General features: G+C 43.8%; 1 protein-coding gene across 4 annotated transcripts in view; it reads right to left on the reverse strand.

The window, feature by feature from the left end:
* The window catches only part of LOC115855492 (E3 ubiquitin-protein ligase RNF185), an 87,585-nt gene extending 73,780 nt beyond the window's left edge, over positions 1–13,805 (reverse strand). For 3 of the 4 annotated variants that reach the window (XM_030860845.2, XM_060310495.1, XM_030860851.2), the window contains exon 1: positions 13,669–13,805. The gene's annotated coding sequence lies outside the window, so the exon portion shown is untranslated. The remainder of the gene's footprint in view (positions 1–13,668) is intronic. The other variant, XM_060310496.1, reaches the window with a different exon arrangement.
* Between the last annotated feature and the right edge of the window lie 519 nt (positions 13,806–14,324).

A 14,324-nucleotide genomic window follows, 5' to 3' on the forward strand; every position in this document is an offset into this window, starting at 1 on the left:
AGCAGGCAGCCCCACCACAAGTCTGGGACTCACCAATGGAGCACCAGAAGACCACCCTGATTTCAGCTTCCAAAGTACCAGGAGATAAGGACCAAAAAGCCACAGTCCTTTTAGACCCAGAAGCCTCTCTACACAACAGACTCAGAACTCTAGATTCATGAGCATCCCCCACCACGACAGCAGCTCAGTGACATAAGCAGGGAGAGGAGGCCAGCTCACCACCACTTTTTCACTCAGTTACATCATTTTACATAGTGTCCCAGAAGAGCAGCTGGCTGCCAGCAGCACTGTGCCTTGTTGGCCTCAGTTCCAAGACCTTCCCCATGATCCAGTGCTTCATCCTCTCCATATACATCTGGTCTTGTCTTCGTAGGGTGGAGCCTGCTTGTGAGGGCCACATTATGGCCTTTCTTTGTCATTCCAGCTCAAGCACCCGACACGTTTCTTTTAAAAAATAATAATTTTTTTTTTAAATTAAGGACTATGTGTATAGATGTGGAAAGACAACCATAAGTCAGGTTCACTGATGGATCTTAATGACAGTCCCCTGATATCATGATTTGGAAGCATACAGCAACAACAACAAAGCATCCTCACCCTAAAACATAGCTCTAATCAAGTCTCTAAAACAAATTATCCAGTTACAGAAAATATGGGCATAGATCCATGTATTAAACAACTCCAGGAAGATGCAATCAGCAAATCCAGAATGTGGGACTTTCTATGGGACAAATAATCAAAATTCTCCAAAAAATAAACAGCATGGGTGGGGTGTGGAGTTACAAATTGAGACTTGAGACATACCAACCACTGGCAGTATGTGGATCTCACTGGAACCAGATTCACACAATCCAACTGGAAAAGACATTTGTGAGATGAATGACAAAAACTGATTTAGCCTGGGTATTAGTTTATATTAAAGAATTCCTGTTAGATTTATTGGGTATGATAGTGGCATATTTAAAATTTTTTCATCTGTTATATATGTATGCTTAAGTATTTATGAAGGAATGATAAGATGTTTGGGATCTGCTTTAAAATACCCCAGGGGGAAAAGTGAAAGTAAAGAGAAAAGAAACAAGAACAAGGAAGTTGATAGTTGTTGGAGCTGGATGATGAATGGAGGTTCATTCCATCAGTTTATTTTTGTGTGCTTGAAAATTTTCCATTATAAAAGATACTTTTTAAAAAGGTCAGGTTGCAGAACAGTATGTGTATGAATTTATTTAGGTGAGAATAAAGTACACAAATGAGTATATATTTTGCGAAGAAAATGTCTACAAGGCACACACTAAACTATCAACAGTTATTTTTGGGATTGGGAGGGCTGGGGAACTTTGAATTTTATATTCCTATCCTGTTTCAGTGTTTTATGACAAGCAGATAGATATTACTTTTACAATAACATTTTTGAAAAAGTAAACTGTAAAATGTATGTACAATATTACATTTGTTACAACAATAATGAATATAAATATTAGAAAATGTCTTTAAAAATGTGGAAGGGCTTCCCTGGTGGCGCAGTGGTTGAGAGTCCGCCTGCCAATGCAGGGGACACGGGTTCGTGCCCCGGTCCAGGAAGATCCCACATGCCGTGGAGCGGCTGGGCCCGTGAGCCATGGCCACTGAGCTCGCACGTCCGGAGCCTGTGCTCCGCAATGGGAGAGGCCACAACAGTGAGAGGCCCGCGTACCACAAAAAAAAAAAAAAAAAAAAAATGTGGAAGAACATACCAAACTATTAATAGTGATTATCTCTGTACTATCTCTGGGGGCTCAGAGGTCCTCCTTGTTTATAAAGCTGACATTTTTACCTGTATTAATTCTAAAATCAGACAAAAGAATAACAGTACATTTAAAAACTTTTTTTCCCTGATGTTCTAGTTCTCCCCAATCCTGAAAGGTTCTGTATTGAAATCCTGGCTCCACCACTGACTAGCCATGTAGCTCTGGGAAATCCCTTAATGGCCTGAGTATCTTTTCTCACCTGAAAAATGAGAATGTCATACCTCCTACAGGGCTGCTAAGGTGGCTATATGCGATAACACAGTGACCTGGAGGACCCACCAAGGTAGGAGGGGGCCACTGCTGCAGGGGAGATGCACATACATGCACTTACCCTGGTTCACTGCCCTCTCCACTCACTGGCCCAACAAGGCTCTGCACAGTGCATTCTCCTACACACAGGCCTAAGGGGACAATCAGGGTCATGGTAGGTGTCAGGGTAGGAATGGCCAGGGGACAGTAATAGGTCAACTCAGAGTTTGCAGGGAATAGCAGTCATGCATCAGGCCAGGCACTGGGACAGGCCTGCAGGTCCCAACTCTAGGCAGACCATATCACTCTCATTCTAATTCTTAGCAGACTGACCACGTGGTCCCTACCCGAGCTCTAGAGCTTCATCCTGGTAGGCACGCAAATATTTTCTGAGTGGGTGGGTGCAGGCATGTGTGACTGGTTTTGGTCAACTCCCAGGCCGGCTGCTCATATAACCTCTCTTTTACATATCCTGGGCCCTGTCACTGGAGCCTCCTCTCCTCACCTCCTACCTTCCCTCACACACAGGAACCTCACCACGCCAGGGCAGCAAGGCAGAAATGAGCAGCCTTCCCTGGGGACTGTCCACTGAGCACCTACAGAACAACAAAATGTGGACACAGCCTCATGGGCCCAGTAGGACTGGGACACTGCCCTAGAGAACAGAGGGCCCTAGTCGGCTCAGAAACTGGACAGAGTAGAAAGGAAGCTGGCCCTGAGCCTATGTGAGCTGCCATCCTGTTAAAAGCTCTCCTGCTCCCCGTAGGGCCTATAGATTTGGACCTGACCACATAGTAGCCTTCTTGTGGCTGGTTCTGTGCCCCTGCCCCTACCCTGACCATTCTTCACTCCTGAGCTGAATTCACTTTCTAGTTTTCAAAGCACATTCACACCTACTACCACTTCTGACCCTCACTCCATTTTACAGAGGACATCAGGCCAGGGATGTTAGAGGACTTACCCAAGGCCAGGCCATCATACATGTAATTCTGTGCCCAATTCAGACTTTCCAACACATCAACACTCTTTTCACTCTTACCTGTTACCCCTTTAACATGCAGCTTTACAAAATTAAATACCTGGTCTTTGTTTTCCCTCAAATTCACAGTGCAATGCTCTTAACTTCTGTGTTCTTTGAAGTGAGTGCAAAGCAAACTCACCACTCATCCATTTAGGCGTGAAACCAAAGGATCTCTAGTACCAACTACAATTGACGCCTGGTGCTACCAACTGGGGTGAAGTGGGTAAAAAAGAGCAAGACCACATTGAACCCCTGGAGTCTAGAATAGGAGCTAATTATAAGAATCCTTAACAAGGAGCTCCATCAAACTTGCCTGTTTTTCCTAAACAAGGCACCCTCCCAGAGATCTGGTTCCTAGACCACCTCGGTGTTTTAAATAGGACCTGTAACTGGCTACAGCCTAAGAATCTATATTTTTAAATAAGTGTCCCACCTTCCACTCCAGAAGATTCTCTGATGAAGAGTTTTGGAAAATCAGCTCTTAAGGGGAGACTCTACCAAGCACAAAGCAATACAGCACAGCACAGAGTTTGGGAGGGACAGTAACCATAGGTCTTGTCCTTCAGAATACCCAACCCCCAACTATAGCCCACAGGGACTATGAAGAGGTCAGATAAACTTGGGGGGTGGGGGACAAGTCTGCTGAGATCTCAGACCACCCAGCACCTGGTCCATCTGGGACAAAGCTGATCATTTATAAAACAAGTTCACAGCTTGTTTTGAAAAACATCCCTAAAGTTGAGATGTTCAGGGCTTCCCTGGTGGTGCAGTGGTTGAGAGTCCACCTGCCGATGCAGGGGACACGGGTTCGTGCCCCGGTCTGGGAAGATCCCACATGCCGCAGAGCGCCTGGGCCCGTGAGCCATGGCCACTGAGCCTGCGCGTCCGGAGCCTGTGCTCCGCAACGGGAGAGGCCACAACAGTGAGAGGCCCGCGTACCGCAAAAAAAAAAAAAAAGTTGAGATGTCCAAGGCAGCACATTTGGTGCTGGAACGAAGGCAGATTGGCAGATTTGTGATAGTTAATGATCCCTTAGGAACACAGAACCTGGCAGCTGAAGTTGCTTGACCCAGCATCCACACTCCTATTACCTTCCCAGAGCTAGCCTGGCCCACCTCACAGGAACTGAGCAAGGGAGAGAAAATGAGACTTGCATATTCCTCAAGGAATCACCAGGGAACGTGATCTCACAAGGACATCTCTTTGTAGTATTCTTGTGTTCAGTTCTCAGGTTCTAGAGAACCGCAGGTATGCATAATCTGCCTTCTCTGCCCCTTCAGCTCTAAGAATTCCTGGACCGGGGTGTATAGAGGCATCTGGAAATGGTGATTCTAATTATGAAGATTACAAATTTGGATGATAAATAACTGGCATGATGTGAGAGGTGACCCAGCAGAAGTCTTGTTCCTGTGGGCACATGCGTGTTCATACAGAAGCTTTCTGCCGGAACGGTGGCGAGCCCCAGCCTGTCTTCACTGCTCACTGATCACAGTAGGCAGAGATGGGACTTGCATTCTGAGAATGTCTACATCACACTCACAGAAGGTTAGAGTGGGAGGAAATCTGAGTAAGTTGATTGGAACTTGGAACACACAGAACCCAGGCTCTAAAATTTTGGAGTCTAAATGGAGTTTCCGTCCCTAGGCTATATCTCACAGAGGCCTGGCCCTCAAGTATAGGACCAAGGACCTGAACAGCCTTTCAGGTCCAGAAGGACAGAAGAGGCTGAGCAAATGGCCTCTTTTCCTTAGGGCTGCACTGGTCTTTTTCTCTGGTATCCTCTAATCTCTCTATCTGTACAACCAACCCCACACCTACCTTCGAAGATTTATTAATGACCCTATTTGCCAGGCATTCAAGACACAAATATAAAGGGTTTCAGCCTAAGGGGGATAGAGGTAAGTAAACCAACAAGGCAGCCCAGTGTGCTGCGTGCTGACAGTAGTGTGTACAGAGTGCCTGAGGGCAGGGCTTGCTGGGGAGGACAGAGACACAGCACACAGGACAAGTGGATAACTCAATCTGCCAAGTTCAGTGTGGCTGGAGCCCAGAGAACATGTGGGGGTGGTAGGGCAGCAAGGGCTGCAATTGAGGCAGGAAGAAAGGCCTGGAAATCCTCATGCCTTCAGCCCCTGCCTGTCGGGCTCACATTGCCTGCTGCACCACCTAACCCAGACCCGCCTAACCGTCTAAATGGTTCCATGATTCCAATGTCTCTTTCTCTCCCCATCCAGTTCCCATCCCCTGCTAAGTAAACTAGTAAATTCACATGACAGATTACAAGGCCACTAAAAATTATGCTTCTGTAAGGATTTTGCCTATATGGGAATTTTAATTATATAAAATAATGTTAAATGAAAATAGCAGGATAGAAAATTGTATACCAAATTGAACATACTGTATGATATTAACAGGTTAAAAGATACAGAAAAAAATTGGAAGGGGCCCAAATATTAACTGTAGTGGTCTTTGGATAACGGAATCATGGGCAGATTTTTAAAGCTTTTTTTCACACTTAACTGTACTTTCCACTTTTTCCATAGTAAGTACTATGTTATTAAGATTCAGAAAAAATATGGGACGATGTTAAAGGTCCCAGATCGTCAGATCTCAGTAGGGGACAAAAAGGAAAGCAATCTGATTAAAGAAATCTACACTAAGGTGTGATGAACCTTAGTATAATAATTCTCTCAGAAATTTTCACATTTTTAAATTTTATTGAGTCATATTTTTAATAAGTAACACATTCACATGGCTCAATTCAAAAGGTACAAAAGGATATAGACTGAGAAGTCTCTCTCTCCCATCCCTGGAACCTAGTCATCCTGCTCCCTGCCTTGGAGACCAATGGTACTAGACTATATCTTTAGGACACATTCCAGAAGTAGAACTACTGGGTCAGAGGGTATCTGTATTTGTAATTCTGTATCAAACACCCTCCAAAAAGGATGTGCCAATTTTTAGTCCCATGAAAAATACATAAGAGTGCTTGTTACCCCCATCTTTGCCAATTATATGTATGTTTTCAAAAGAGAACACATAAGTAGCATGAGAAACATAGGGTAATTTTGGCAGTTTGGGACGATATTTTAAATTCACTAATTCACTCGCTAATTAGTTATTAAAATCCATTATGTTCCATGCACTATGCTAGGCCCTAGAGATAACAATTTCCAAACGTAACACATATCTGAGTGGGAATTCTAGGCTCAGCTGTTCCTACTTCTTCGCATTGTCTTCCATTATTTCTTTTTTCTTGTGTGTGTGTGTGTGCGTGTGCGTGTGCGTGTGTGCGTGTGAGCACGCAGCACACAGGATCTTACTTCCTCACCAGGGATGGAACCCGAGCCCCTTGCAGTGGAAGTGCGGAATCTCAACAACTGGACCACCAGGAAGTCCCATTTTCCATTATTTCTAAATCAAAAGTGTTTTTGTTTCTTTTGTTTTAAGCTTCAATGATTTTTCTTAAAGTTTACCAGGTTTCATAAGTAAGGGTGAAGTAGGATTCGGATTACCCCAGCACAAACTTTCAAGGGTCATCCAAGAGGCTGCCTTCTGTCATTCCTTGCATCACTGTCTTAAAATGTTCCTTAACCTTTTATGGACTTTTGTCCTTAAAAATTATCATGGCACAGGGACTTCCCTGGTGGCACAGTGGATAAGACTGTGCTTCCAATGCAGGGGCCCTGCGTTCGATCCCTGGTCAGGGAACTAGATCCCACATGCGTGCCGCAACTAAGAGTTTGCATGCCACAACTAAGGAGCCCATGTGCCGCAAATAAGGAGCCGGGGAGCCACAAATGAGGAATCTTGGAGCCGCAACTAAGGAGCCCGCCTGCCGCAACTAAGACCTGGCGCAACCAAAATAAGCAAACAAATAAATATTAAAAAAAAAATTATCATGGCACAGGGACTTCCCTGGTGGCACAGTGGTTAAGAATTCGCCGGTCAATGGAGGGGACACAGGTTTGATCCCTGGCCCGGGAAGATCCCACGTGCCGCGGAGCAACTAAGCCTGTGTGCCACAACTACTGAGCCTGCGCTCTAGAGCCCGCAAGCCACAACTACTGAGCCCTCGTGCCACAACTACTGAAGCCTGCATGCCTAGAGCCCATGCTCGGCAACAACAGAAGTCACTGCAATGAGCACGCGCACCGCAATGAAGAGTAGCCCCTGCTCGCCGCAACTAGAGAGAGCCGCGTGCAGCAATGAAGATCCAATGCAGCCAAAAATAAATTAATTAATTAACTAAATTAAAAAAAATTATCATGGCACAGACGAATATAATGGCTCTGGGTTCAAATCTCAGCTCCACTACTTACTCTGTGACTTCAGTCATTATTTTCTCTCCAAGACTTTTTTTACTCATCTGTTAAAATGGGGCAATTACCTTCCTCACAAGATAGTTGTAGGGATTAAAGAGTAAAACAGTAAGGGACTAGCACAGTGCCTGGCACATAGTTAAGTGTTCAAGAAATGTTAATTGCTCCTCCACTGTGAGGTCTCACAGAGTACAATGAAGGTGTAACTGCTTCTTTATACTCCCCAGGGAGCTATGCAATCAGCAGGTATTTGGTTAACTTGCTGAATGAATGAGTCACAACCTCCCTTTCTGAATGAGCATCGCTCCTTGAAGGCATTGTAGGTGAGACATCAGAACTGTGTATGAGGAAATCCAGAACAGGACACAGTTTGATCTGGGCAAAATCAGATTTTCCCCAAAAGTGTCAAAATCAGGAGGCACTTGTTGTATCTATTATCACTATAAATAACATCAGCTAACACTGTGCTCAGCCCTTTACATGAATCATCTCATTTAATCGTTACAACCTGCCTTTGAGGTAAACACTGCTTACCATCTTCAGCATCCCCTGGGATGTTAGATTAAGGCGCAGAGTAGTTAGGTCACTTGCCCATGGTCACAGAGCCAGTCAGAGGCAAAGTTTTCAATTCCTAAGCCAATGTGCTTAAGTACCTCAGTGATCTGTCTGTGTGTCTATCTTCTCAAGCCCAGACCCAGCTTCCAGATGCCTTGCTCAGCACAGGGCTAGACACCTCAAGAACACCTCATAAATGTGCATGGGCTGATGGCTCTGATGCCCAGGAGTGCTTAGAAGCGTACAACTCAAGATGAGTCAATGTAGCCAACTAAAGTTGTAGAAAATCAGTGTCCTAAAAGAACAAGACATTCTTCAGTGATGTTTTTCAGAACTGGAAATGTTACATAACTGTTTCAGAGTAATTTTTTCTTAAGTATTGTCCAAAACTCTTAAACAAATGAAAAAAAAAGATCGGGGATATGCAACCAGAAAAAGTTCAGGTTTCCCCAAATTAGTACCAACCTGTATTAGAGATTATGCTACTCACACAGAGGATTAATTATTCACTGAACTGTCTTGCTCACTCTAGTTAGACACCTCCTGGAGTCACATGCACAGTGCCTGACACAGAGTACATGTTCAATAAATGTATGTCAATAAATGATGGGAATTTGCCAATTTCAATTCAAACCAATATAACTGGATAAAATACTGTATTAAAGGAAGCTCTTCAGACTGGACAGATCCTAGTTAAGGGCTGTAAATTTCGAGTATAATACAGTGAGAGGACAAAACTGGAGCCAGAGGACCTAGTCTGATGCTCAGCTCTGCCAACTCAACTAAGGCAGGGTCCTCACCTGCAAATGGGGTAATTGTGTCTGTCCTTCCTTTGTCATCAGAGAAATTTTCAAAGTGAGAGTTTTGCTTTTGTTTTCACACAGTCAGTAAATTCTTATTAAATTCAGATTCTATAAAATCTTATTAATTCAAATTTTATTGGCGGCTGAGCTGAAGACCTCTGAAATACTCTAAAGGTAGAGTATCAAGAAAATGAATAAGGTCAACAAGGTTTAACCAACTAAGGAGAAAACTTTCTAAGAGTTTTAATAACATCAGCATATACTTGACAAAAACAATGTGATCTCACTTCTCCTTTCAATAGGAGGTCCCAAGGAGGACCATCAAGAGAGCATTTATAAGATAGACCAGCGGAGTTCCCTGGTGGTCTAGCGGTTAGGATTTGGCACTTTCACTGCTGTGACCCGGGTTCAATCCCTGATTGGGGAACTGAGATCCTGCAAGCCTCGCAGCCAAAAAAAAAAGACACTATGAACAGAGTAAGAAGGCAACTCACAGAATGGGAGAAAATATCTGCCAATCATATATCAGAGGGATCAATATCCTGAATACATAGAGAACTCCTAAAACTCAACAACAAAAAAATGAACAATCCAATTCAAAAACGGGCAAAGGACTTGAATAGACATTTCCCCAAAGAACATATACGAATGGCCAACAACATGAAAAGATGCTCAACATCACTAATTATTAGGGAAATGCAAATCAAAACTATGAGATACCATCTCATACCCATTAGGATGGCTACTATTTAAAAAACAAACAAACAGAAAACAAGTGTTGGTGAGGAGGTGGAAAAATCAGAACCCTTGTGCACTTTTGGTGGGAATGTAAAATGATTCAGCTGCTGCAGAAAATTCTAGGGCAGTTCCTGTATTTTCCAAAATGTCTAATATGAGCACATATAACTTTCACAATTAGAATTACTGGGGTGTGTGTGTCTGACTATGTGTGTCTTCAAGATAGTCTAGTTAGACCCAAATGCTCTGGGGTCAAGAGAAGCGTGGGTGCACTGGTAGCTTTGCCACCTCAGGCAGCTGCCCAAGGCCATCACCAGTCCTGAGCATTTCCAACTACCACTGACTCCTTGACTCCCTGCCTGTGACCAGACAAACACAAGAGTAGCTCCCAAATTACAGGATCTCCTAGTGGTCTTATCACATCCGGGATGATGCTGTACTACCCCTTTCACTTGACATGGCCGCCCCAGCTCTGCATGGTCAGCAGTGGTTGGGGCTGAACCAACCTCTGAGTGGTCAGACGTACAACTCACTCTGCACTTCAACATGTCCAAATCCAACTGCCATCAGGTCACGGAGTTACTGGCACTGCCTCAGATTTTGCAGTTCAGCTCTCAATGAATTACTTCAAGGGGCTTCAGGGGATCTGCAAACTCTGAATATTTACATGTAAAATTATACATGATGACAAGTAACTCAATTACAAAAGGGCAAAGGATTTGAATAGACATTTTCTCCAAAGAAGAAATGACCAACGTGCACGTGAAAAGCTGTTCAACACCATCTAGCCTTAGGGAAATGCAAATAAAACTACAATGAGATGCCACTTCACACCCACTACGGTGGAAAATAATAATAATAATAAAGGACAATAACAAATGTTGAAGAGGGTGTGGAGAAAATGCAATCCTCATTTATTGCTAATGAAAATGTAAAATGGTGGACTTCCCTGGTGGCACAGTGGTTAAGAATCCGCCTGCCAATGCAGGGGACATGGGTTCAATCCCTGGTCCAGGAAGATCCCACATGCCGTGGAGCAATTAAGCCTGTGTGCCACAACTACTGAAGCCCGCGTACCTAGAACCAGTGCTCTGCAACAAAGACCCAACACAGCCAAAAATAAATAAATTTTTTTAAAAAGAAAATGTAAAATGGTGAGCTGCTGTGGAAAACAGTTCGGCAGGCAAAAAGTTAAAAATAGAGTTGCCATTGACCCAGCAAGTTCACTCCTACGTAAACACATTTAAGAGAACTGAAAATATGTTCAAACAAAAATTTGTACATGAATGTTCAGAGCAGCACGTCATAACAACTAAAAGACAGAAACAACTTAAATGTCAATCAACTGACAAATGGATAAACAAAACACAGTATATCCCTACAGTGGAATATTACTCAGCCATACAAAGGACTGAAGTACTGACACATGCTATGACATGGATGAACCCCAAAAACATTACACTTAATGAAAGAAGCCAGACATAAAAGGCCACATACATGTGATTCCAGATTAGTGGTTGCCAGGGGATGGGAAGAGGGGAGACTAGGGAGAAACTGCTAACATGTACAGGGCTTCTTCGGAAGATGAAAATGTTCTGGAATTAAGACAGTGGTGATGGTTGCATAACTTTGTGAACATTCACACTTTAAAATGGTGAATTTTATGATATGTGAATTCTACCTCAAAAAAATAAATTTGAGCAACAGTCTACAAAATAATTGGCCAGTTCTCTTCAAAAGTTTAGTCATGAAAGACAAAAAAGGCTGAGGAACTGTCTCAGATTTAAGAGACTAAGGAGACTTGATACTAAATGCAATGCGGGAAACTGGATTGGATCCTGGAACAGAAAAAGGACATTAGTGGGACAAATGGCAAAACTTAAATAAAGCCTATAGCTTAGTTAGTAGTACTGTATTTACGTTAAATTTATTAGACAATGTTATTATGGTTATGTAAATGTTAACATTAGGGAAAGCTGGGTAAAGAGTATACAGGAAGTTTGTGTATTATTTCTGGAAGTCTAAAATTATTTCAAAATAAAAAGTAAAAAAGAAAGTACATGGAGCAGGTCAGGGGGTTGGCAATTTTTTTTCTGAAAAGCACTGTACATTAAATACCTTAGACTTTGCAGACCATATGGTCTTTGGGGCAACTCTGTTGCCAAAAACAGTACGTAAATTAAAGGGTGTGGCTGTGTTCCAATAAAACCTTATTTACTTGGTTCGATTTTCCTAAAATGCTGATTTAGGTACTTTTTTAAGAGGAAAATTTCAGATTGAGAAGTTTTAAAGACACCATTAAATTACAATCATTTTACTCAACGCCTGGATAATATCTGAATAAGCATTTCACAACTTTTTTTACAACCTAGGAAACACAAACAAAAAAGGGAGGAAGATAAACACAGGCAGGAAGTCTTGGCTCAAACCCAACCTTTTTTTGGCATTCCAGCAGGATTGGGTCAATATGGAACCTCTGTTCTATAGGGCAATGTAAGCATTCTAACAGGTTTCTAAAAAGTGATCTGCTTGGAGTTTTGTAAATCACAAAGTAAGGAGCTCTGATGTTTAATTAGAAAACTAAAGATATGCTAGAAGCATTATCTGCAGATTACATGTGAGGATGAACTGGCAAGTCAAGTCCATCACAGGATTGGTTTTAAATGTTGATGAAATTAGCCAACAGATTGCAAAAACTCTCTCAGTAGACACAACATCTATAACAACAAACTGCTGGAGAGAGGATTAAAGAGGGATTCATGTCCTGGAGCTGGGGGAGGCTGGCTTGAACAGCCTCCTTCCAACTCATACTCTTCAGCTCTGTGAGTCCAAAGAGTTCACTGGCTTCTCCTCATCAAAGTCTTCAGATTCATTTCCAAGTTATTCTAAGAAAGTAAGCTACAAACTGATGGGGTGGGGACCCTGCTTAGTTATTCATTCAACAAACATTTAAGGAGCCCTTATCAGATGGGCCATTCCAAAGTCCTTGAAAAGAAGGATGGTACACAGGACAAGGAAGAGATGACAAAAGTTCAAACCCACTGGCCTCACTTCTAGAGATGTAGGCTGGGGGGATGGAGATGTCAAGAAAAGAGGGCAGAAAAAGAAGACAGCACCAGAAAGACTCAAAGTAACTACTCAGAATTAGACACTTTCAAGTTGAAAAGGACCTCCATCTAATAACTCCTTTGACAGGGAGTTCACTAACTCTGGAGGCAATCCATTCCATTGCTGGTCACCTGTGGCCAGCATTAAGTTCTTCTATTAAATCAAAATTTTGTCTTCCTGTAGAATCCACCTATTGATCCTAGTTTCTGCCTCTTTCAACCGCAAAGATGAAGTGGAAGCCCTCTTCACCATAACAATCTTTTCTGTTTTTGATGAGATTGTTTTGTTTTCCCTTCCATTGCTCTCTTTTCTGGGCTAAACATTCTCGCCAGCCACCCCCCTCGCCCCCCAAAGAGTTCCAGCTGCCTCAAAGCAAAGAATGCATATCTAGAATTCACAGCAAGAAAACACTTAAGATCAGTGGGCTTCAAACATCGGTATGCAGAGGACCCCCGAGGAGCATGTTCAAAATATAGTTTCCCTGGTTCCGACCCAGATTCTAAATGAGTCTTATTTGAGTCCTGCACTGTGAAGTATGCACCGTAGGGTATTTCAAAGCAGAGGCTGTGAGAACCATATTTAGAGATACACTGCCTTGTTTCACAAATGAGGAAACTGAGGACCGACACAGGGAAAGGATTTGGCCCATGAAGCACAACTGGCTGTCGGCGACGAAGTCTCAGAGTCGGGCCTCTTACTCCCAAGCCCAACTCTATTCAGCGCGCTTCCGGGCCTCGGCCTCTCCACTCGAGGCAAACTCATTAAAAGCACCTCCGCATGAGAGAGGCGGCCTCGACTGGAAGTCAGAGTTAGAGTGAGTCTCTGCCTGGAAAGGAGAGCTTGTGGGGGCCTTTTCCCTACTTGGGGCCTCAGTTTCCCCAAACTGTAATCACTGGACGAAAGACCACAATACAAGCCTGACCTCCCTTCTGGGGCGAATGGCCCGGGCCAGGGCTGGACTTCTTGTCTCTGTGCTGCTGGGCTCAGATGTCGCAGCCCGTGGGCCTGCTGAAGGCGGAACCCGGTCCCCGCCCGCGTCCCTCAACCTGGACGGCCCCCACCTGCCGCCCCAAGCCCTCATGTACCTGCCTCTGCTCAGCTAACGCCGCCGAGGGCGCCCCAGCCTGTCCGTCCGTCGGCCGTCCAGCCAGCCCCTTAGCTGGGTCAGTCCGGCCGGCCGGACTTCAGATTCCTCCTACGCGTACGCTGGTCAGCTGACTCAGAGCCGCCGCTCTCCGGCGACTTCCGTCCACAACCGGAAAAGGTTGGTCCGCGCCGCTGTGCTTCAGCCCCAGATACTGGGCTCTAAGGTTCCGCCTGCTGGCAGGAAGCGGAAAAACACAGGGACCGTTTAGCAGCTTTTTAAAAAGCCTAAGTCCGGGCATGGAAAGCCCCAGACGTGCTTGGAACATTTTTGTTGGAACAGAGTGTAAGGATGATGGGAATCAGAATGATGGGAATATGTCATAGGACACAGGAGCTAACTTGAAGGAGATCCCACTGGCCAAATCTGGGCAATTTGAGCAAAATACATAATGATAGTAACAGAATATAACTGAATAAAATTATAACCCAATGACTCTTTACTGATATAAATAAAGAAGTGATTAATAAATGGGGGAGAAGGGGAAATTCTTCCTTTTAGTAGAATGACAACTAGCAGATATGACGGAGTTAGAAAATCAGTAATGGACGGTAAAGCTAGAGGAACAGGATGGTTACACAGTAAAGGGTCTCCCAT

The sequence above is a fragment of the Globicephala melas genome, chromosome 13 (genome assembly GCF_963455315.2).
Source record: "Globicephala melas chromosome 13, mGloMel1.2, whole genome shotgun sequence".
Classification (NCBI taxonomy): domain Eukaryota; kingdom Metazoa; phylum Chordata; class Mammalia; order Artiodactyla; family Delphinidae; genus Globicephala; species Globicephala melas.